The sequence below is a fragment of the Terrapene carolina genome, unplaced genomic scaffold (assembly GCF_002925995.2).
Source record: "Terrapene carolina triunguis isolate 2854851 unplaced genomic scaffold, T_m_triunguis-2.0 Scaffold58, whole genome shotgun sequence".
NCBI lineage: Eukaryota > Metazoa > Chordata > Testudines > Emydidae > Terrapene > Terrapene triunguis.
The window spans coordinates 37,612,152-37,624,461 of NW_020664409.1; positions in this window are offsets into that span (position 1 = coordinate 37,612,152).

The window sequence follows — 12,310 nt, forward strand, 5'->3', positions numbered from 1 at the left end:
CTAACCTATGGTACAGGAGAGGGCGTGCTCAGCTGCCACATTTCAGGTCAGATTTCTTTACAGACCTCTCCTGGAGGCACCCCCTCCCCCGTCCATCCCCAATGACAGTGTACCACCACACTGCCCCCGACTATCGACTCCACCTTAAAAGCATGATCTCTAGAGCTCGTTGAGCTATTTACAGTATATTAATCAGAGCTGGGGGGGGGGGTTGTTTAATTTTTAACAGTATGATCTTTCGATACACAAATACAAGGCATAAGAGAAATAAACAAACAAGTTGAACTAAATGACGTAGCATGTGACCTTCGGTGTAAGCTTAGTGAGGGCTACAGTCTGATACCCTGACTCCCATTGAGACACCCATTACTTGGATTCTGGGACAGCTTGTGGTGTAAAGCACTGCAATAAGGGTGGCAGAACTTGACCCAATTGCAATGTGCCCATTGTCTGTCTCAGGTCTTTTGATCCCTCCACTGCCAACCAAAATCAAGAAGTGCAAAGACAACTGAAGTCGTTTTAATTAATCTTATCAGAGATCTTTACAAATCTCACTAAAAGCCTAGGCTCAGTTAAAATTTGGTTCTTATTTTATCCAAACTAGTTTGCCTTTCTCTAGTGAAGATAATCTGTCTTTACATTACTAACCAGAGGTACTGGAACGGAATGCTTTTTACATCATTGGAATTAAGGACAGATTTGACTTAGACTGGAAATCAAAGATCAAAGCCCTGCGCCATTGCTGATGCTGCCATATCAACAGAAAAAAATATTAGCCTGTTTTGTTTGCTTTTTCAGTCAGATGACACAGGTGAGCAGGCCCAGTGGAGTGAATTTTGAAGGCTGTGTGCCAGAGGTAAAGTATATACACAAATGAATTCCAGTAAGAAATACCAGGGTGTGTGCTTCTGGGCACCATTACCCTAGTATGACAGGTCATTCTGGGAACAATCTATACTTGGAGTATGCAGCATATACTATCAAGACAATCTTGCCATCATTTAGTAATAGGTTTTATTTTGATAGTAACAGGTATAAAGGAGAGGAAGGGTATGTGAACTGCTGATCACTGCATTGTCGTCTTAGCTGTAGTTTATGACAAAGTTCTTCACCTCTACAAGTTCTGCCCCACTCTGGAACTGTAAATCTGGAGTACACAGAGGACATCAAATTTCCTGGGGGCAGGTAAAATATCTGGCATAGTGGAATATTGGGGACAGATGTGTCCAATTTAATGACGGAGGATGTCCCATAGAGTGCAAAGAGTTGAAATATCCAGTGAGAGCAAAAATAATGTGTGTCAAGTCACATGTGAAAAACTGTTGTAAACGGGGAAATAAAGAAGAAAAAAGTAAAAGGGAAGGAGAGGAGAGGAAATGAGAGACAATAGGTGAAGAGGGCTTGTGGAGAGAAGTGCTATGGGAATGTGTGTAAGCCTGAAAGCTTGTCTTTTTCACCATCAGAAATTGGTCCAGTAAAAGGTATTACCTCATTCACCTTGTCTCAGCTAAAACAAGTCATATGGGTGTCACTGGAAGGGTGTTTTCAATTGAAAGACTTATCTTTAAGTATACATAACAAGTCCCTAACTATAATATTTGACTGACTCCACTACTCTAAATACTATACTGCTGCAAGAGAATATGGAAGGGATGTATTCTGTAAAGGATTCAGGACATAAAGCATTAAATCCAGGTACATGCAATTTACTTGATGCAGTTGTTAAAAGGTGATTTATTTTTTTAAATAGATATAGAAACGGGGGAAGGGATAGCCCAGTGGTTTGAGCATTGGCCTGCTAAACCCAGGGTTATGAGTTCAATCCTTAAGGGGGCCACTTAGGGATCTGGGGCAAAAATCAGTACTTGGTCCTGCTAGTGCAGGCAAAGGGCTGGACTCAATGACCTTTCAGGGTCCCTTCCAGCTCTATGAGATAGGTATATCTCCATATATATATATATATAAACAAACAAGGTTGTTTAGGTGCGAGTGCCAGACAAGTCAGCAGTGTAGATCAAGTATGACAACATTTAGCCTATATTTTAAAATTTCTTCAACTCTTTCAGTGCATGTGACATGAGATTTATAGCCATGCCGCAGTTTCTTGGCACCTTAGAAAAGACGTTGGATTCTCTGTCTTAGTATATCATATTAAACAGAATTATTCTCTTTTCAAATCATTTTCAAAATAATGAAAGATAAAAAGCTTGCCTCATCACTGTATGAAGCTAAAGCTAAAAGAAACTGGTGTTACCATAAGGTGGCACAATGTGGCTGTAATTTAAAACAGAGCAGGCAAAGCTATCTCACCAATGAGAAGTGCTGAGTTCCTCCTATCCGAGATTGTACAATGTGCATGTAAAGAAGCAAGTGCAGAAGGCTCTGATGAAGCTTGACAAATGCTTCTTGTTTTTACCTTATGGTTGCACTGATTTTTTTCCCCCTCCTGCTTCTTGGCCATCTCATTGCTTCTGCTTGTTTCTTCCCTCTCCCATCTCACCAGTTCAGACCTCTTTGGTTGCTACAAAGTGAAAGTTTCAAAGCTGGCAGCTCTGTTGAAGAAAAGTTAATATTTTTGCCTATAGTTTTAATGACTCAGGGATGTTGGGATTTCCTAGGTTTGATGTATTCTAGTCAGGAACGATAGCAGGATATGACTGATAGTCTCTCACCAGCAGCAAGTAGGCGAGCCGAAAAACTGCCTGGCATGCCCTTTGCTTTTAGGATGCTGTTGGCTAGGTCAGGATGCCAGAAAGGTTTGTGACAAGTTCAATGAAATGTAGCAGGCAACCCTAACCAGCACCTGGATCAATCAGTTGGGGGCAAGCCACAGTACTTAGCTAGCAAATTGTGCTCCTTGTGGGAATGGTGCATGAGCTGGCAGGAGAGTTGAACCTCCCTAGCACCTAGAGCATTGACATGGATTCCTGCCCTGATGCAGAACAGAGGCAGGACAAAGGAGGAGGTAATGCTGGTCAGGATTAGGCTTGGTGCCTCGTTATGTTTGTGGAGTTTCAAATTGCCCCCACCCCAGCATTTTAAAATTGTAATTTTCATAGTCAGCGAGATTCAAATTGGAAAAACAATCTGAAAAATACAGTTAATCAATTGGAAGGAAAGAACCAGCAAATGGTAATGTTAAAAGAGCGCTAGAGGTGACTTTAGGCAGCAAAGTGGATATGATAAGCTACTTATGAGTGGAAGGCTAGGCCAATAGTTAGGGCACTAGCTTAGAATTTAGGACACCTGGAGTCAATTCCCTGCTCTGCCACAGACTTCCTCTGTGACTTTGGACAAGTCCCTTAACCTCTCTGTGCCTCAGGTCCTCATCTGGAAAAATGGAGAAAATAGCACTTCCCTACCGCACAAGGGTGCTGTGAGGATAAATACGTTAAAAAGATTGTGAAGCTCTTTGAGAGCTACTGAGGAAAAAGCATATTAACACCTCCTAGTCTGTCAATGGTGTGGAACTGCACAGGTAATAAATCAGAGCAGAACTTGGCCTGTTGAGTTTATAATGCAGCATGGCAGCAAGCAAAGGCAATTTTGAGTTTCATATTCAGAGGCATCCTAGAGCTGGGAGGTTTTAATCTTTCTCCCACATCAGTAATACTGCAATGAGTTCCAGGTGTCACACAACCACAAAGACATTGACAAATCCAGGGGAGTTCAGAGATGGGCAAGAAAAATGATCAGAGAGCTGGCAGGATTGATTTATAAAGAGAGTTCATGCATTAAGTACATGTAGTTTGCGTTACAGATTATCAAAGAAAGACATGGATGGTTGTTTCTTATCAGGCTCCAGCTTACTTAATAATTACAATACCAATAATAATAGCTAGCTCTTATATCACACTTTTCATCATTAGAGCTCAAAGTGCTTTACAAAGGAGACGATTATCATTGTTCCCACTTTACAGATGAGGAAACTGAGGCATGGGGCAGTAAAGTGACTTGCCCAAAGTCACCTAGCAGGTCAGTGGCACTGCTGGAAATAGAACCCAGGTCTCTGGAGTCCTAGTGCTGTATCCACTATGCAACCTGGCTTAGTTTCAGCTGCCATTATACAGTATGGTATGCTGGCTCTTAATTGTTATCCCAGCTAGGACAGAAGTGCTCTCCACAATAGTGTACATAAAGGGAAAATGTTTAAAACAAATCAGAAGTCCATGCATAAGTGCACACAATGTATTTGGACTTGCGTGCATATTTACCACAAGTGTGCATGCCGATCAGAAAAATGTGCCCACTGACAACTCTGTAGGTTCCTAAGAACCCATCTGAATGCTCATGGTCCCAGTTTTCAAGAGCAAAGATGCTAAGTGCATGCACATTTCTGGAACCAGACACTCTGATCTCTAGATTTAAAAGTACATCCCAAAGGGCTTAGCTTCTTTACTATTAATTAGGACACTTGTGCATTTCAGACTTGTAATTTTAATATATTTTTCTGGACAGTACTGAATTTTCCTTCTAATAGAAAATTAAAACTCTGTTACAGTGTATTGATACGAATGGCCATCATAAATCAGGTGACATTTTGCAGAGATGATAGCTCATTCCCCAAAGAGATTAGAACAAATAATATCTGCCCCTGAGACCATGAGCTCATCTTCAACTCAGACTTGCTAATTAACAGCACAAACACCTTCCCCACCAGGCTACACTTGCAACTGTATTTTGACAAAGCTTTGTAGATGACACAGAAAATATTTTGATGGAACACTGAGTTCGGTGAACAAGCAACACAACAATATATAGCAACTCTAATACTGTTACTCCAGTTGTTTGGACTCTCAAAAGAGTCAACTTCGAGGCCAGACAGGGTCTATGCAAGAAATCTGTAAAGAGAGTCTTTTGGTATCTATAGGTTTCTCCCAAATACTCTACCATACTTAACAGGGGTCAAAAATCTAGTATATGGCAACCTGGAAGGAAGTTTTGACCAATTGTAATTATGGTGAGGGCTCCTTCTCTGGTAGGTTTTACCAAACTCCCACCCCTTGCCTTGGGGTGAAGAACACTCCTACAGCCTTTGGGGTGACAGCATTTTGCCCAGGAATCATTCCAATGCACATCTCTTTAGTCCAGCACCTTTATCACAGAAGCCCAGTGTCACTGAAAGGGAGAGTTAATGCAAACAAGACAGTATTGCCAGCACTTGTGATTTTATCACCCACCAGTCTCACAACAGAAGGTGTATTTCCCAAACCCCAGATACGGGGGTCACATACATACGTGAGAATCCCACCTTTTATTTATTATTAAAAAATAAGTTTTCAGCCCTCATGATTGCAGAGGAAATTGTAAAACTATGACTTGACTGCACACAGGTTCAAAATCCAGAAGGTAAATAAAAAGAAGCCAACTTTTTTTTTTTTTTTTTTTTTTTAAATCTCATGACCTTAAAGCCAATTGTATGATTTTTGGGGGAGCCTAACTCATTAGTTTTGAATAGCTGGGTCTGGCCTTACTGGTCTAATGGAGCCAATACTTCAAAGGTAACTCAAATGCTACCAGTAAGCACACCGTTCAAACTGCCCCTCCACAGTTGTCCCACACTCAACAGTCAGGTCACCTCTGTTCCTTTTGATGATGACTGAATCTTGACTAATGCAAGCTCATAGTAGTCATGCATTCTAGCTTCTCCCTAGGCCTGCCTTCCAGCTCTGAGCTTACACTATGGGCCTGAAGCATGATAGACAGCAGCCCATGAAGTCGTTTCTCCAGTGGCATCCCTAACCTTCATTGGAAGAACTGGCAGCAAACAGTCGGGGTGGGATTTCCCGCCAGTTCTCTAACCAACCAGGGCTCTGGGTGGATGGAGAGGACCATCCCCTGAACAATTAGGGTAGCCCTTCCTGCTGCTGCTGCTATGTGGAGTGGGGTTCCACAGTAATCACGATACTCTTGAATAAGGTTTTCAAGATGACTTTGCCTTCCAGTTCGCTGGTGGGTTAGTTGGGGAAAAATACCTGCCTTAAAGGCTGTGGGGCCTGGAACATACGCTTCTGCTAGGCACCCACCCTCACCATGTATATCACCAATACTTGATATATTCTGAATAATTCTGGTTGTGTTGTTATAAAAATGGAGATTAACAATGTTCTCATTGTTATTTGCATTGTATTTTTAAGGGGGGGGGGGTGTGACACTACCAGGGAAATTTAGGAGTAAAAGAAATCCCTTTTTGGTTGATTTATTGTTGCTCTGAGCAAGAGTTATACCTAGGTTTTATTTCCATTCAAGGTCTGTTACTAACTTATTGGGACACAATGATAGATCACAACCTCCCTTGTACCTCGTGTTTAGCCATCTGTAAAACAACATAGCACTTAGCTACTTCACAACAGAGCTGTGGGATTCAGTGTTTTCAAGCTGCTTTCAGATTCTTCGATGAACAGTGTAGTATGTATTAAGAGATCATGAGCAGAAAGACATCAGACTTCAAGTACTTAGAGAGCAATCTTCTATCTAGAAGTCCCTACTTTATTAAGGTCCTCGTACAACTGGGGTGGGCAAACTTTTTGACCTGAGGGCCACATCTGGGTATGAAAATTGTATGGCGGGCCATGAATGCTCACAAAATTGGGGGTTGGGTTATGGGAGGGGGTGAGGGTTCCAGTTGGGGGTGCAGGCTCTGGGATGGGGCCAGAAATTAGGCATTCAGGGTGTGGGAGGAGGCTCCGGGCTGGGGGTGCAGGTTCTGGGTAGGGCTGGGGATGAGGGATTGGGGGTGCAGGAGGGTGCTCCAGACTGGGACCGAGGAATTTGGAGGGTGGGAGGGGGATCAGGGCTGGGGCAGGGGGTCGGGGCATGGGAGGGGGTCAGAGGTGCAGGCTCTGGGTGGCGCTTACCTCAAGCAGCTCCCGGAAGCAGGGCATGTCCCCCTTCCGGCTCCTACATGGAGGCATGGCCGGGCAGCTCTGCGCACTGTCCCATCTGCAGGCACTGCCCCTGCAGCTCCCATTGGCCTTGGTTCCCAGCCAATGGGAGCTGCAGAGGTAGTGCTTGGGGTGGGGGCAACATGCGGAGCCCCCTGGTTGCCCCTATGTGTAGGAGCCAGAGGGGGTACATGCCGCTGCTTCCAGGAGCCTTGCGGAGCTGCAGCACGCACAGAGCGGGGCAAGCCCCTGACCCCGCTCCCTGGCTGGAGCGGGGAAAGCCCTGGACCCTGGTCCCCAGCAGGAGCTCAAGGGCCGGATTAAGATGTCTAAAGGGCTGGATGCAGCCCCTGGGCCGTAGTTTGCCCACCCCTATCGTACATGTCCTGGTCCTTTCTGGGGTTTGGCAGATCAACAACTTTATGAATTCAACTCAACTACACAATCAATACTACATAAATACAAACCAATTATTATTAGTGCTCTAAGAATTCTGCATTTCTATGGCTGAGAAATAGGTCATGGAATCCACCCCTTGCTACCAAATTGACTCCGGAATCTAGGCTTTCATTAAGCCCTCATGTGAAATTTACGTTTGGTTCACATTTTCCAGGTTAACAAATGCAGTGTTATTTTCATTCATCTGCAGACAGCCTGAAACAATAACTTAGGGAGGTGTGAACTGCCGTATTCTTCTCAATGGGTTGTAAACTCTGAAACCTAAAGACAGGAGTTTCCCAATGTTAGCTATTTATTTGATCATCTTAGAACAAACATCTAGGGATACAAAATGACTGTGCTTATCTCAAATGTCTCCCATGCGCTCTCAGATGTCAAAAGACCCAACTATGTCTTCACCCCTGCTAAAACCTCCAGTTTGCCTCTACCTGACTCTGTCTATGATGGAGTTATGTGCTGGGGACAACATACACTAAATTGATTTTAGTACATAACAATGCAGGGCTTGTATTATTCTGCTTTCATGTTTGCTTTAAAAATGGAGGGGATTTTAATTTAAATTATGCTTCCACACAATTTCCAGTCTGCTACACCAAAGTCACAGAATCCCAGAACTTAAAGGCAAAATTTCAGTCCAGCTGGTAGTGAAGTTCATGGTGTCTTGATTATTAATATGGAAAATTATCAGCAAAATCAAAAACAAAGTTCAAAAGTTTCTATCAGAAACTCAGGCATTTGCAACTTCATTGTTAAATGCCAAGCTCTGCTCAAACCGCTTAGAAAGAACTTCTCTCTATGGAGGAAAGATGTAGAAATGGAGAACATATAGCAAAGGATGTAAACAGATACTGCAACATGAGGATACTAATCATTAAAAAAAAAAGTTCAAGCATCCTCAATCCATATTCCTGGGTGAATAAGGAGAGTAAGAGACATCACTGTGATAAACTGTAAACTAATTGTGCTGTTTCAGGGTATGTCTACACTACAGGATTAATCCGAATTTAGATAATTCGAATTTGGGAAACAGGTTGTATAAATTCGATTGTGCGCGGCCACACTAAGCACCTTAATTCGGTTTTAAACCACATTAATTCGGTGGTGTGCGGCCACACTACCCCATTAACTTAAACACAGTAATTCGGTGGTGTGCGTCCACACTAACCCTAATTCGAATTAACAAAATCGATTTAGGCTCTACTCCGTTCGTCGAGGTGGAGTACAGAAATCGATTTAAAGGGCCCTTTAATTCGAATTAACTGGCTCTGTAGTGTGGACGGGTGAAGGGTTAATTCGGATTAAGGCAGCTAAATCCGAATTAAAGTCCTAGTGTAGACCAGGCCTCAGTCTCTAAAGCATTTCAGGATGCAGCATGTTGGAAAGATGGTATATAAAATAAAGTTGTGATGTACAGAAAGGAAAATAGATATGTAAGAGGGAAAAAATCCTACATATACACAAAACCATGCTCCTCTGGCTGGAGAAAGAAAAAGATCATTTTGCTTTGGCCTTTTCTCCAGTACTCAGATAAAATGGCAATAGGTGTTATATTGAAAACCTTAGATGCTATAAATTTGTATCCAAGGATAAAGGAAAGTGGTATTAAATGAAGTTAGATGGAAGTTATTTACACTCAGTGTAATTAATCTATGAAATTTTCAAGAATAGCTCTAGGAGTGGACCTGGATGGCAGACAGATCCAGAGGGACTCTGACCCTCTATATTAAGACTGCCTATGTTTTATTTTCTAGGATTTTTCAAAGATAAAAGGTTGCAGGACACACAGCATTATACTCACATTTCACTCTTGAGGCTACAGGAGCTTCTGCATTGTACCCTAGCAATGTATGCCCTCCCCCCTGTAGACTTCAACTGCTCTGGACAGCTGTGAAAAGGGCAGGGGGTGGGGAAACTGCATTTGAAACATTTGTGTTTGATTGTGTGCAACCTACCCAGTGCAGCTGGTCTGAGTTAGCTCTGAGAGGATGCTGTGCAGCTGTTTCTCTGGAGCAACACCAGTGGGCAAACAACAGCACAGCCAAACATCTCTGTACATCTGCCTGGTCTTTGGAGTTCATTTTGTCCTTACTCTGTCATGTTTAATCATTACACGTTAGTCTTTATCTTACTATATATTCCTGGGTATATGCTCAGAAGGCACAGGGACAGCATACTGCTGTACTGGATTTCTCCTCAATTTTTCATTGTCAAATCAGAGCCCTGGAAGTTGCCACAGAAACACATTAGTCTTTTCAAAATGTATTATTGGACCTCTGGGCTATTGCTGATTCTATCCCCATTCTAAAAACACCAGGGCCAGATCTTCAGCTTGTTTAAATCAACATAGATCCAGTGAAATTGAAGAATTTGGCCCCTGATCATTGGCGAGCCCATTCAGTTAGAATTTATTTGCACAGAATAAATAACATGGCAGCATGTCAATCTAAAGAGATCCTTGTTAAGTAGCTAGGCTTACAGATACCATGGAGATGGGAGTGGTAATGAGAACCTGAATAGAATAGACTCATCCTCAGAATTACAAAGGCTCAGGCGTTTGGGGGGGGGGGAAGAAAGAAAGAAAAAAGAAAAACAAAAAAACAAATGAATGCTGAGTCAGCCTGACCCCACATTAACTAATGAGATGCAGTTACAAAGCAAATAATCAATTGACACAACATAACATACAGAATAGCTGGACTTAATCATGATGTAAAAGGGAACAGTCCCCGGTTGCCTAATATTGGGAGAGTAGTACAGTACTTTACAGTGCTAGAACCTCAAGTTCTCAAACACAGTAAACAACCACGTTGCCTTTAAATGGCTCAAGTGAAAAAAAATCTACATGACTCTTTAAAGGCAATAATGGACTTCAGCAACACAGAGAGGAACATGTCAAGGTTCTAGCACCTTAAGATACTGTACTACTGTACCATTTCCTTTTATGATGGTGGAAGCATGGGAAAGATTAAGTCCTGCAGCTATGTCCAGTTGTACATTCACACACACAAGCCTATTATGCTTTATATGATATAATCTTCTAAAAAAATGAATTGCATAGCTTTTTTGAGCATTCATAGCAAAAGAGAATTGGAGATGAAAAGTTTGACAGGCAGCTACCATATCTACTTACAGGATACAGGTTATGAACCATGTTTGCTATGAGTGGAATAGTGAGCCCCATAGAAGGTGCCTGTTTTTTTCTCTCTCATAAATGACAAGGTTAGAGATTAATAACAAAAGATTTGTTGCTCCATTCAAGAGTATCTTGTGATTTTAAGTGAGGTTATTTTTACAGTCTTTGTACTTGTATCAGTTGTTTTTCTAATTGGTAAAGGACAAAAAAGAAAGAAAAAGCATTAATAACCAAGATAGTCCTATCAGACTGATAAAAGTTAAGAGGGGTTAAAATACATGAAACACTCTACAATCTACTCTTGATAAGAGTCCAAAAGAAAGTTTGATTATGAGGAAGTTGATGTGAGGAGTATTTTGATTTTGAGGAAATGAGGTAATTTTTATCAGTAGACTCCCTGTATTACCATTGATGAGGATACAGTTGCCGTTGATCTGACACACTTTCCACATTTGCTGGCCTTTCTGTTAGCTCCTCAGCAAGTTTACCAATCATCTTCCAAGGTCTTGAGTAAAATTCTCAAAAGTGCGCATGTGACTTACGAGCCAAATTCTCATTTTCTGACATGTCTTAGGCACTTAGTGCTCAGGGAAAGACAGACAATATGACTTAGGCACTTAAGAGCCTATGTCACTTCTGACAAATAAAAATTTGAGAAATGTTACCCCTTGGCTCTACAAGAAAAGTGGAACTACTCTAACTCAATTTTAAATTGATTTACCTAAATGGGCGCAAACTCCTGATGTCGATGCACTTAAACCAGTTTAACCCCTTGCCTAAATTTGTTTAGCTTGTGTCAGTAAACTTGTGGAGTCTTTCCAGAAACACACCCATCTGTTCACTGATGGGAGACGCTCTCTCTCACACAGTCATTCATTCTTTACAGCACAAATTTGTTCATTTGAAGGTCTCAGACACCCGCTGTTTGTTTGTATTACTATGTACTTTAGCTATAGTTGTAAAATATTTTCCAGTGACCAAATATATTTTTTTAAACAGACAATAGTTTATTTACAATAGCTCAACACTATGAGATACAGCAATGAAGGGAAATGCACCAGACAAGCACCTATTTATTTTATAGCATATATTTAAGTAGATTATTCCAAATGTTACATGTTGGAAGTTTAAAATACTATTACATTAGCTTTGATATTGTGGTGACTAATGTTTCAATAATACATAACTTTGAGGAAACATCCCTGTATTCAGTTTGTTTTACACAATTTATCCTGAATTACAGTAACTTGTACAATTATGACTTGGTTCATACAAGAGAATAATAAATACTTGAGTGTATATTTTCATGCCTGTTTATTTAATGAGTCCTTGCACAACTCAGATGCACATGCCTTGATGGTGAGTTATATAAATTTGATAACTAGTTTGCATCTCTGATCTTAGAATAAAATATCCAGATTGTAATTTCTCTTATATAGTCAACATTGTCGAGTGTAAAATATCTGGCATACATTTTCATAAGCTGCAGACTAAACATTGCAAAGCACAAATGTTACATCTTTGTAACCAAACATTTAAAAGATGGAAATATGTAAGATTATTTTAAAGGATGTTTTTAACTAGCTGCTGTAGCAGAGTACTGATAACCAGAAACAAAATATATTGCAGCAAGTTTGTGTACTAACATATATACCAGATATAAGCACAGCATGCGATACGAGACTTTTGGCCTACTCCTACTCCCATCGTAGTCAATGATACAGCTTCTAGTACTTCAATGGGTTAAGAATTACAATATATCAGATGCTTCAGGAATCACATTTTTTGCTGAGATCAGTAATCATTTGGGTGATAGATTACTTAAGGTATTTGC